Here is a 12387-nt window from a genome sequence, read left to right as displayed (position 1 = left end):
CAGTACGGCTGCAGTTTCTTCTGAGTTCTATAAACTGTCCTTTTGGAATACCCTTTCGTAAATGTGCAGGGTGGAAACTGTCAAAATGCAATACAATATTCGTTGCTGTTTCTTTCCGAAATAATGTTGTAGAAATACGATTTTGGCAAATCCCTAATCTCAGGTCCAAAAACTCAACCGAACTGTAAGAGAAAGCAGATGTTAACCTGATGTTCCAGCAGTTCTTATTTAATCCCTCAATGAAATCATTCAATTGAGCAGGAGTCCCAGACCAGATGATAATATCATCGATGTATCGATACCACTTAATCGCAAAATTGGAGTAACTGTTCTGTTTGTGTCTCCTCCCACCACCCCAAAAAGAGGTTGGCGTAGGAGGGTGCACATTTGGCCCCCATGGCAGTCCCAGACACTTGTTTGTAAAATGCCCTATCAAAGACAAAATAGTTTTTCTCCAGGACAAATTTTAATACTTCCAAAATGAAGGCATCATGGCCTCTATCTCCCGTAGTCTGACGTGTTAAAAAATAAGAAACTGCTTCCATACCCAAATTGTGTCCAATTTTGGTGTAGAGAGCCTCTACATCGAGGGTTACTAGGATGGCACCATCTGGTATCTTCAATGTTTCCAAAAGGAGTATAAGGTGTGATGAATCACGGACATATGACTCCAACTTCTGGGCCAAAGGCTGTAAGAAAAAATCCAGATAAGAACATGGTCTTTCATACAAACCCCCTAACCTAGAGATGATTGGCCTGCCTGGTGGCTCCGTAATGGATTTCTGTACCTTTGGTAACAAACAGAATGTTGGTATTACCGGATGACTGGTGGTTAAAAAGTCAAGTTCTCTCTTATTAATGATACCACATATATGAGCTCTCAATAGTAATCTATCTAATTGACTTTTAAAGATAGTAGCAGGGTGGGAGGGTAACAGTTGGTAGTAGTGGGCATTGTCAAGTTGCCGTCGAGCATCAGCTATCAGCTATTTCAAAAGTGACAGTTTATTGGACAACCCCTCCCTTTTGATATTATTTCTGAGTGGGGTTTGGGTACATGACTTAGTGGTTTCTAAAGCCCTAAGCTGCAGTCAAGTCCTTAACTACGCTCCCCCTGCCATCTTATGGTCAAATCTAGGTACTGCACTCCTTTTCCATCTTCCCCAGCTGTTTCCCTTCTGTCATTACCAATGTCCGTCTATAGTGCTCAAACCATCCCTTCTCCCTACTGACACGTCCGTCCGTCAGGTCACCTTCCCCACATACGGCATGTCCAAAAGTATTGGCACCCTCAGCCTAATACTTGGTTGCACAACCTTTAGCCAAAATAACTGCGACCAACTGCTTCCGGTAACCATCAATGAGTTTCTTACAATGCTCTGCTGGAATTTTAGACCATTCTTCTTTGGCAACTGCTCCAGGTCCCTGATATTAGAAGGGTACCTTCTCCAAACTGCCATTTTTTGATCTCTCCACAGGTGTTCTATGGGATTCAGGTCTGGACTCATTGCTGGCCACCTTAGAAGTCTCCAGTGATTTCTCTCAAACCATTTTCTAGTGCTTTTTGAAGTGTGTTTTGGGTCATTGTCCTGCTGACCTCTGAGGGAGACCCAGCTTTCTCACACTGGGCCCTACATTATGCTGCAAAATTTGTTGGTAGTCTTCAGACTTCATAATGCCATGCACACGGTCAAGCAGTCCAGTGCCAGAGGCAGCAAAGCAGCCCCAAAACATCAGGGAACCTCCGCCATGTTTGACTGTAGGGACCGTGTTTTTTTCTTTGAATCCCTCTTTTTTTCTCCTGTGAACTCTATGTTGATGCCTTTGCCCAAAAACCTCTACTTTTGTCTCATCTGACCAGAGAACATTCTTCCAAAACGTGTTAGGCTTTTTCAGGTAAGTTTTGGCAAACTCCAGCCTGGCTTTTTTATGTCTCGGGGTAAGAAGTGGGGTCTTCCTGGGTCTCCTACCATACAGTCCCTTTTCATTCAGACGCCGACGGATAGTACGGGTTGACACTGTTGTACCCTCGGACTGCACTGAAGGGCAGCTTGAACTTGTTTGGATGTTAGTCGAGGTTCTTTATCCAACATCCGCACAATCTTGCGTTGAAATCTCTTGTCAATTTTTCCTTTCCGTCCACATCTAGGGAGGTTAGCCACAGTGCCATGGGCTTTAAACTTCTTGATGACACTGCGCACGGTAGACACAGGAACATTCAGGTCTTTGGAGATGGACTTGCAGCCTTGAGATTGCTCATGCTTCCTCACAATTTGGTTTCTCAAGTCCTCAGACAGTTCTTTGGTCTTCTTTCTTTTCTCCATGCTCAATGTGGTACACACAAGCACACAGGACAGCGGTTGAGTCAACTTTAATCCATGTCAACTGACTGCAAGTGTGATTTAGTTATTGCCAACACCTGTTAGGTGCCACAGGTAAGTTACAGGTGCTGTTAATTACACAAATTAGAGAAGCATCACATGATTTTTCAAACAGTGCCAATACTTTTGTCCACCCTCTTTTTATGTTTGGTGTGGAATTATATCCAATTTGGCTTTAGGACAATTCTTTTTGTGTTTTTTCATTTAAGACAAATTAAATGAAGATAATAATACCAAAGAATTTGTGTTTGCAATCATTTTCAGGAAGAAACTGAGTATTATCTGACAAAATTGCAGGGGTGTCAATACTTTTGGCCACAACTGTAACTCTTGCAGGGCATCTGCATGAGCTAACTCGTCTTTCATCACACTAGACAATCCCCTCGTAAAAATGGGTATTTGGGCAGAACAGTCCAAAATCATATCCACCGCGAGCTGTCTAAACTCAGTAGCGTATTAAATGACAGAACACTTACCCTGATGTAAAGATAACAAGGTGGTCTCAGCTGTAGTGTGATGATTAGGGTCATCAAACATCATAGACATTGCAGCAAGAAAATTGTCAAGGTTACTCAAACGAGTGTCACGAGTCTCCATAAGCGGATTTGCCCACGTGAGAGCTTGGGAAGTAAATAACATGATTATACATAAAACGTTGGATCAATCAGTAAGGAAGTGGGCTGCATGCACATCAAAATACAAAAGGCATTGATTCACAAACCCACGAAACTTGTAGCGGTCTCCACTGAACCTAAACGGTGGTAACTTGGGAGGACTAACTGAAAGTAGCTGTTCCAGGGTTGGAGGGGCCCGTGCTGTCATCTGATTACTTAAATCCTGAAGCTTCTGTCCAAAATGGGCCTCCCAGTTAGCAACCTTGTCTTGCAGAGCCTCTATATCCCCTGTAAAGTTTGGATCATAGAGAACAACTGATCTAACTTTGTCTTAGTCAACATTATCCCAGTAGATTACTTAAAGGGCCTGAGTATCCTGTAACAATTATATGGGTACTATGGAATCTGATTGCGTGGGATAATATGAAACTGAAACCAGAGTTGATGCAAATAAGTATATTTAACAAGTGTAACAAAACTACCAGTGCACTTCCTGCAATAGTGACGAAAACACAGCACAATATAGAATTATGCAAGTAAAGCAAAACTAACAAAGCACTTCCTGCAATTGTAACAAAAACACAGCACAAAATGGAAGAATGCAAGTAAAGTAAAACTAACAGAGCTCTTCCTGCAATAGTAATGAATACACAGCTCAATATAGAAATGTCCAGAGTAACTGAAGAGCAGGGCGCGACCGCTAATATAACGAGTCCAAATATAACACAGGTGTGTACAAGGCACTAAACGTAGAAGTCCAGCAGAAAGTATGAGAGCAAGCACACCACATTTAATGAGGCAGTCCAGTGATAATTAAGAATGAGCATGCACACAGCACTAAAGTGTAGAAGCCAAGCAATCATAAGGGTGGAAATGCACACGGCACTTGAATGTAGAAGTCCAGCATTATATAGAAATGGCATTTATCAGAGAAGGTCACTATATGTACATTTTGGGCTGAAAGTTGTAAAAAATAAATTGTGCAATCCATTGTGTTTTATTGACAGGATAACATCCTACACCATTTATATATTTTAACCCTTTTTCCCATTTATGTGGCCTACCACTGTTTCACACTTCCTAAGCCTATAATTATTCCCTATTTGGACATTACTTGTTAATAAATATATTTATATCCTTGAATTAATGCTCTTCCTAATTTGTCCCAAGCGTTCCATAAATCAAAACATACACTGTGCATATGTGTTCATTGACTGTGTACTTAGGTACATTATTTAATTGTCTATACCTAAAGTGTGCAGTGATGCCCTTTCACAAATAAACTGGCATACATATTTTAAATTATACAGTGGCTTGTATTCACCCCCTAAGCATTTTGTCATGTTTTGCTACTTCACAACCCAGTTATTTTTGAGGATTTGCATCAGTTCATGTAAAGAACATGCCTACAACTGTGAACATTGATTTTTCTTTTTATTGTGAAGCAAACAACAAATAGAACAAAATTACTGAAAACGTCAGTGTGCTTAACTATTCAATCCTTTAAAGTCAGTACTTTGTAAAGCATCCTTTTGCGGCTATTACAGCTCTAAGTCACTTTGGATAATTCTCTATGAGCTTTCTGCATCTTACCACTGGGATTTTTGCCCATTCCTCAAGATAAAAATGCTCCAGCTCCTTCAATTTAGATGGTTTCCACTGGTGAATAGCAATATTCAAGTCCGAGCACAGATTCTCAATTGGATTAAGGTCTGGGCTTTGACAAGGCCACTTCAAAACATTTCCACGTTTCCTCTTAAACACCTTGAGCATTGATTTAGCAGCATGTTTCGGCTCATTGTCTTGACATGTGAACCCCCATCCCTGTCTGAAATCACTGACAAACTGAAACAAGTTTTGCTCAAGAATAATCCCTGTATTTCCCTCCATCAATCTTACCCTAGACTTGGACCATTTTCCCTGTCCCTGCTGCCAGAAATCATCCCTACAGCATGTTGGTGGCACCACAATGTTTCACTGCGGGGATAGTGTTCTGTGGGTGATGATTTGAGTTTGTTTGGCCCTAGGCATAGTGTTTACATTGTGGTTCAAAAAGTTAAATTTTGTCCTCATCTGACAACAGCACCTTCCTTTATAGATTTGGGGAGTCTCCCACATGTCGTCTGGCAAACTCAAAATGAGCCATACAAGTTTTGTGTATGAGTAAAGGCTTTTTAATGCCTACTCTTCTATAAAGGCCACCTGTATGGAGTGTACTGCTTATTATGGTTATATGGACAGATACTCCAGACTCTGCTTGGGAACTCTGCAGATCGTTAAGGGTTACCTCTGTTGCGGGGGAGAGAGTTTTGATGAGCGGCTCGCTCTTGGAACGTTTGTTGTGGCATTCCATTTGATGATAAAGGATTTCATGGTGCTCTGGGGGATCATCAGAGACTGGGATATTGTTTTATAACACAACCCTGACTTGTACTTATCAACAACTTTGTCTCTGACTAATTTGGAGAGATCCTTGCTCATCATGGTGTTTGGTTAATGGTGCCTCTTGCATAATGATGTTACAGCCTCTGTGGCCTTTCAGAAAAGGTGAGTATATAATGACAGGCCATGTGAAACTTACAGTTGGTGCAGAAAGTATTCAGACCCCTTCAAATGTTTAAGGTCTTATATAGACAGGTGTGTGCCTTTCCAAACCAAGTCCTATCAGTTTAATTAAACACAGCTGGACTCCAAAGAAATTTTTTTTTTAAAGCGGTCTGAATACTTTCCATACCTACTGTTGATTGCACACAGGTGGACTTCCTTTCACTAAGCATGTGACTTATGAAGGTAATTGATTGCACCAGAATTTTTTAGGGTCTTCATAGCAAAAGGGATGAATACACATGCACATGCGAATTTTTAGTTATTTGATCCCATAAATTTAAATTTATGCCTATATTTTTCTCCCTTTACTTCACCAACTTAGATTATTTAGTGCTGATGCATCACACAAATTGGATAAAAAAATATTTAAACACAGATTGTAATTAAGGAAATAGCTTAAAAGCCAAGGCGGTTGAATACTTTTGCAAGCCACTGTATATATGCCAATATTTCCCACCTTCCAATTTTATCACCCCATATTTATGTGAGTTGCAAAGAAGTTTTGTATCTTTCAGAGAACCATTTACCACACATTCTTTGGGAGGTTTCCACCCTCCCATGTGGGCCATGCACATATAAAGCCGTCTCACACAGCATGTCCACATCAGACATTGCCTCTCTGAACCCTGATCATATAGGTACTGTTCACATGGTCAGGTTTTAAATACATTGGATAGGACTGCTCTTAGGGGTATACCTTGGTGTTGGTGGAGCGGCTTAGCGTACATTTTTTGCAAAAAACGTATCAACTAAATACCCTGATTTGTCATCATCTTTTTACTAGCACTTGCTGTTCATTGTTGGAATTTTTTACATCAGAGTATTTTTTCATGTACTGTGTCTCTCTGTGCTCCAGCTTCTTGGTGGTGTGAACACTGTCTTACCGACCTGTTCACTGTATGTGTATGGCCCATGCATTCGATTTTACATTCTTCCAAATGTATATTAGTTGTTCAATCATTGCCTTATTTTTTGTACACTTGACCTCTCAATCGTCTTGATTTTAACATTTCAAGAATACTCATATAGATGGACTGCCCTCATATTTTCTCATAAGTTTCTTCAAATAAGTAAATTGTGATTTCAACAAATGTAATATTTGGCTTAAAATAAAATAAATTCCCAAATCTGGTACTGACGGGGACCAAATGCTCTTCAAATATTGTCAACACAGATAACATAATATGTGCTCTTTTGCGCCGCCAATCAAATTATTATTATTATTATACATTTTTTATAGCGCCATTTATTCCATGGCGCTTTACATGTGAACGGGGAAAATATAGACAAATACAATAAACATGAGCAAAGCAAGGCACAAACAAGTACAGAAGGAGAGAGGACCCTGTACGTGAGGGCTCACAGTCTACAAGGGATGAGTAAGGATACATTACTCTAGGGTAGAACTGGTCGTGCGGTGGTTCAACAGACTGAGGATCGCTGCAGGTTGTAGGCTTGTCAGAAGAGGTCAGTCTTCAGGTTCCTTTTGAAGGTTTCCATGGTAGGCGAGAGCCTTATGTGTTGGGGTACAGAGTTCCAGAGTATAGGTGAATCACGGGAGAAGTCTTGTATGCGGTTGTGGGAGGAAGAGATGAGAGGGGAGCAGAGAAGGAGATCTTGAGAGGATCGAAGGTTGCGCGTAGGTAGGTACCAGGAGACCATGTCACAGATGTATGGAGGAGGTTGTGAATGGCTTTGTATGTCATTGTTAGGGTTTTGAACTGCAGCCTCTGGGCAATAGGAAGCCAATGAAGAGCCTGGCAGAGAGGAGAGGCTGGGAAATAATGGAGAGACAGGTGGATTAGTCGAGCAGCAGAGTTTAGGATGGATTGGAGTGGTGCCAGAGTGCTAGAGGGGAGGCCAGATAGTAGGAGGTTGCAGTATTTGAGGCGGGAGATGATGAGGGCACGCATGTGTTTTTGTGGTTTCATGGTCATGATCAAAGAATGCATGGATCTGGGAAGTGTTTTTAAGTTGGAATCGGCAGGAGGAGGCAAGGGCTTGGATATGTGGCTTGAAAGAGAGGGCAGAGTCAAGGATCACTCCAAGGCACCGAGCATGCAGGACAGGGGAAATTGGGCAGCCATTGACATTGATAGGTCGGGTGGAGAAGTAGAATGAGGTGGGGGAAAGATGATAAATTCTGTTTTGTCCATGTTCAGTTTTAGAAAGCGAGCAGAAAAGAAAGATGAAATAGCAGATAGACATTGTGGGATTTTGGTCAGTAAGGAAGTGCGTAGATCTGCGTGTCATCAGTGCATAGATGATATTGTAAACCGTGGGATTCTATGAACCGTCCCAGGCCGAAGGTGGAGATGGAGAAGAGAAGTTCTCTGTACTCTTAAGGATTTTCAATATGTTTTCTCTAATCACCTCTGGGTAGTTGATAAGTAAGTACAGGAGATGGGGAAGTGCAAGTCTTTACTGTAATGTGTGTTGAGTAGTGTTGAGCATTCCGATACCGCAAGTATCGGGTATCGGCCGATACTTGCTGTATCGGAATTCCGATACCGACTTCCGATATTTTTTCAATATCGGAATTCGGCATCGGAATCGGAAGTTCAGTTGATTGACGGCCTGACGTCATCATGATGCACGGTGTGTGCGCATCATGATGCGCCGTCATTTCGGGCCTTCCGGGGGTCTCTGCCGGCCTGCCGGGGGGCTGTGCCGGCCTGCCGGGGGGCTGTGTGGACTGCCCGGGGTCTGTACCGGCCTGCCGGGGGGCTGTGCCGGCCTGCCGGTGGTCTGTGCACCCTGTGGGGGTCTGTACCGGCCTGCCGGGGGGCTGTGCCGGCCTGCCGGGGGGCTGTGCTGATGTCCGGGGGTCTGTGCAAGCATCGTCCGATGGGACTACAAGTCCCATCGGGCGATGCCTGCTACCATGACAGTGATTGACACATTAGCCAATGATGGGACAGTAGTAGTCCCATCATCCGGCTAATGTGTTAAATGTTAAAAAAAAAAAAAAAAAAAAAAAAAAAAATACTACATACATACTACATGCATGCTACATACATACTACATGCTACATACATACTACATACATGCTACATACATACTACATACATGCTACATACATACTACATGCATGCTACATACATACTACATGCTACATACATACTACATGCATGCTACATACATACTACATACATGCTACATACATACTACATGCATGCTACATACATACTACATGCTACATACATACTACATGCATGCTACATACATACTACATATATACTACATACATACTACATACATGCTACATACATACTGCATGCTACATACATACTACATACATACTACATACATACTACATGCATGCTACATACATACTACATATATACTACATGCATGCTACATACATACTACATGCTACATACATACTACATATATACTACATACATACTACATACATGCTACATACATACTGCATGCTACATACATACTACATACATACTACATACATACTACATGCATGCTACATACATACTACATGCATGCTAGTATGTATGTAGCATGCATGTAGTATGTATATGGTATGTATGTAGCATGTAGTATGTATGTAGCATGCATGTAGTATATATGTGTTATGTATGTGGTATGTATGTAGCATGCATGTAGTATGTATGTAGTATGTATGTAGTATATATGTAGTATGTATGTAGCATGTAGTATGTATGTAGCATGCATGTAGCATGCAGTATGTATGTAGCATGCATGTAGTATATATGTAGTATGTATGTAGCATGTAGTATGTAGCATGCATGTAGTATATATGTAGTATGTAGCATGTAGTATGTATGTAGCATGCATGTAGTATATATGTGTTATGTATGTAGCATGTAGCATGCATGTAGCATGCATGTAGTATGTATGTAGTATATATGTGGTATGTATGTAGCATGCAGTATGTATGTAGCATGCATGTAGTATATATGTAGTATGTATGTTGCATGTAGTATTTATGTAGTATGAATGTAGCATGTATGTAGTATGTAGTATGAATGTAGCATGTATGTAGTATGCATGTTGTATGTATGTAGCATGTAATTTTTTTTTTTTTTTTTTTTACATTTAACACATTAGCCGGATGATGGGACTACTACTGTCCCATCATTGGCTAATGTGTCAATCACTGTCATGGTAGCAGGCATCGCCCGATGGGACTTGTAGTCCCATCGGACGATGCCTGCACAGACCCCCGGAGCCTGCACAGACCACCGGCAGGCCGGCACAGCCCCCCGGCAGGCCGGCACAGCCCCCCGGCAGGCCGGCACAGCCCCCCGGCAGGCCGGCACAGCCCCCCGGAGCCTGCACAGACCACCGGCAGGCCGGCACAGACCACCGGAGCCTGCACAGACCCCCTGGCAGGCCGGCACAGCCCCCCGAAAGGCCCGTACAGACCCCAGAGAGGCTGTACAAGGGCAGGAAAGGGTTTTTCTTATTCCGATACCGGAAGTCCCATAGACTTGAATGGGACTTCCGGTATCGGAATCGGCGATACCGATACTTTTTTTAAAGATCGGCCGATACCATCCGATACGATACTTTGAAGTATCGGACGGTATCGCTCAACTCTAGTGTTGAGGCCTTCACAGTCTGACCACACTGATTGTGCATAAGTAATAGTAAAACCTAGTGAAATGTCCACCCTCAGTGTGGTGAGAAATCTCTGACATGTTGTTAGCATGAAACAAGAAAGAACCAGACGAGACCTGGTAACTCAGTTAAAGTTAGGGAATTATGTATCAGCAGCTGAATTATTATCTGAAATATCTATCAAAGCTATGAGAATCTTTTAACACAGTCAATAATAATAATCTTTATTTTTATATAGCGCTAACATATTCAGCAGTGCTTTACAGTTTGTACACATTATCATAACTGTCCCCGATGGGGCTCACAATCAAAATTCTCTATCAGTATGTCTTTGGGGTGTGGGAGGAAGCCGGAGAACCCAGAGGAAACCCACACAAACACAGGGAGAACATACAAACTCCTTGCAGATGTTGTCCTTGGTGGGATTTGAACCCAGGGCTCCAGTGCTGCAAGGCTGCAGTGCTAACCACTGAGCCACCATGCTGCCCACATTCAATGAGGGATAGTAGCAATATACCACCACATTAATAGATATATTCACAACCCCAAATGTATAAGTTGATGAAATAGGAGGTCCAATTGCAGGGGTGTTTTAGAAAGTTGAATTTTTAGTAGGTTAGAAAATTAAAAAAACATAAAAATTCAAGCAAAGAGAAGAGTGTGTTGACATATAGCCAAGTAAATAAATGTTATATAAATACTGGCAGTGATCACATAATTTAAATCAGTATAATATATTATATAAAAAGAGCCCAGTACATTGTGGTAAGACTAAGTTATCCAAAATATATTCAATATATTCAGATGCAACAAATAAAGTTCAAATGTTTGTATGTGAATACAGGACTCCACATTGTAGGTTTGTAAAGTGATAGTGCATGAAGCTACAAAGTGGAAACCTGACCCACAAGAAAAGACATATAGTGTGGATAGGGCAGTCAGAATAAATCCTTAACATCAGGTGTGAAGTCGAAATAAAGAGCCACCGAGCTCATGAAGCACAGGAAATATACACAGATAGTACTTACAAAGTGACTGGTGCCTTGCTGGTATGTACAGCACACTACAATTTTAATGAATGTCACGTTTCTCAGACTTCTGAATTCAACTTTACTTTGCTATTGCCTTTTTACATTTCCTAACAACAATTATCCTTCCAATCACCATGAAACTCTTGTCACACTAAATATAAATGCACTAATAAAACAACACATCATAGCAAAAAACACTAACTTACAGCTAAATTCTTGTCATCCTGTGATTACTTCTGACATTTTGAATAAAAGGATCAGTAAATTAATCCTGTTGCAGCAGCACCACCCTGTGGAGTACAAGGGTAAAACATTTACCTACACTAGTACCAAATTAAGTGAACAGACAGCAAGGCTGTGTGCACACGATGCAGATTTGCAGCGGATCCGCAGCGGATTTTACCGCTCAGAAACATTGCATATCCGCATTGTGATGTACAGTAGCCTTAAAATCAATGAAAAAAAAAAACGCTGTGCAGACGCTGCAGATTTTTCCGCGCAGTTTTCCTGCAGTACAAAATCCGCAGCATGTTACTTCTTTTGTGCGGTTTTCTATCTCCCCTGTCTCCAAATCCGCAGGGGGAAAACCACAGTGGAAAACCGCACATAAACCGCAATAAAACCACAGGAAAAATGGAAGAAATCCGCAGGAAAAATGCAGGTCATTTGACCTGCGGATTTCTTCCATTCTGCGCGGTAAAATCCGCAGGGCTAAAAAGTCCGTCTGCACTCAGCCTAAAGCTATATTGGGCAAAAATAAATAATATAAGGCTGAGTGCAGACGGACTTTTAAGCCCTGCGGATTTTTCCGCGCAGAATGGAAGAAATCCGCAGGTCAAATGACTTGCATTTTTCCTGCGGATTTCTTCCATTTTTCCTGCGGTTTTATTGCGGTTTTTGTGCGGTTTTCCCCCTGCGGATTTGGTGACAGGGGAGATGGAAAACCGCACAAAAGAAGTAACATGCTGCGGATTTTGTACCGCAGGAAAACCGCGCGGAAAAATCCGCAGCGTCTGCACAGCGGTTTTTTTTTTTCATTGAGTTTAAGGCTACTGTATATCACAATGCGGGTATGCAACGTTTCTGCACGGTAAAGTTCGCTGCAGATCCGCTGTAAATCTGCATCGTGTGCACACAGCCTAACAGTATTGG

The 12387-nt window shown here is 41.8% G+C and overlaps 1 long non-coding RNA gene across 1 annotated transcript in view; it reads right to left on the bottom strand.

Moving 5' to 3' along the window:
- Positions 1-559: 559 nt before the first annotated feature.
- The window catches only part of LOC141099004 (uncharacterized), a 155982-nt gene continuing 144154 nt past the window's right edge, over positions 560-12387 (bottom strand). The window contains exons 2-4 of the long non-coding RNA XR_012234407.1: positions 11442-11525; positions 2858-3001; positions 560-689 (exon numbers count right to left, since the gene is read on the bottom strand). This is a non-coding gene — a long non-coding RNA (uncharacterized lncRNA). The remainder of the gene's footprint in view (positions 690-2857; positions 3002-11441; positions 11526-12387) is intronic.

The sequence above is a fragment of the Dendrobates tinctorius genome, unplaced genomic scaffold (genome assembly GCF_039654945.1).
Source record: "Dendrobates tinctorius isolate UK_male_01 unplaced genomic scaffold, ASM3965494v1 ptg000097l, whole genome shotgun sequence".
Lineage (NCBI taxonomy): Eukaryota > Metazoa > Chordata > Amphibia > Anura > Dendrobatidae > Dendrobates > Dendrobates tinctorius.
The sequence above is the reverse complement of the archived record's forward strand: the minus strand, read 5'-3'. Positions and strand labels throughout refer to the sequence as shown.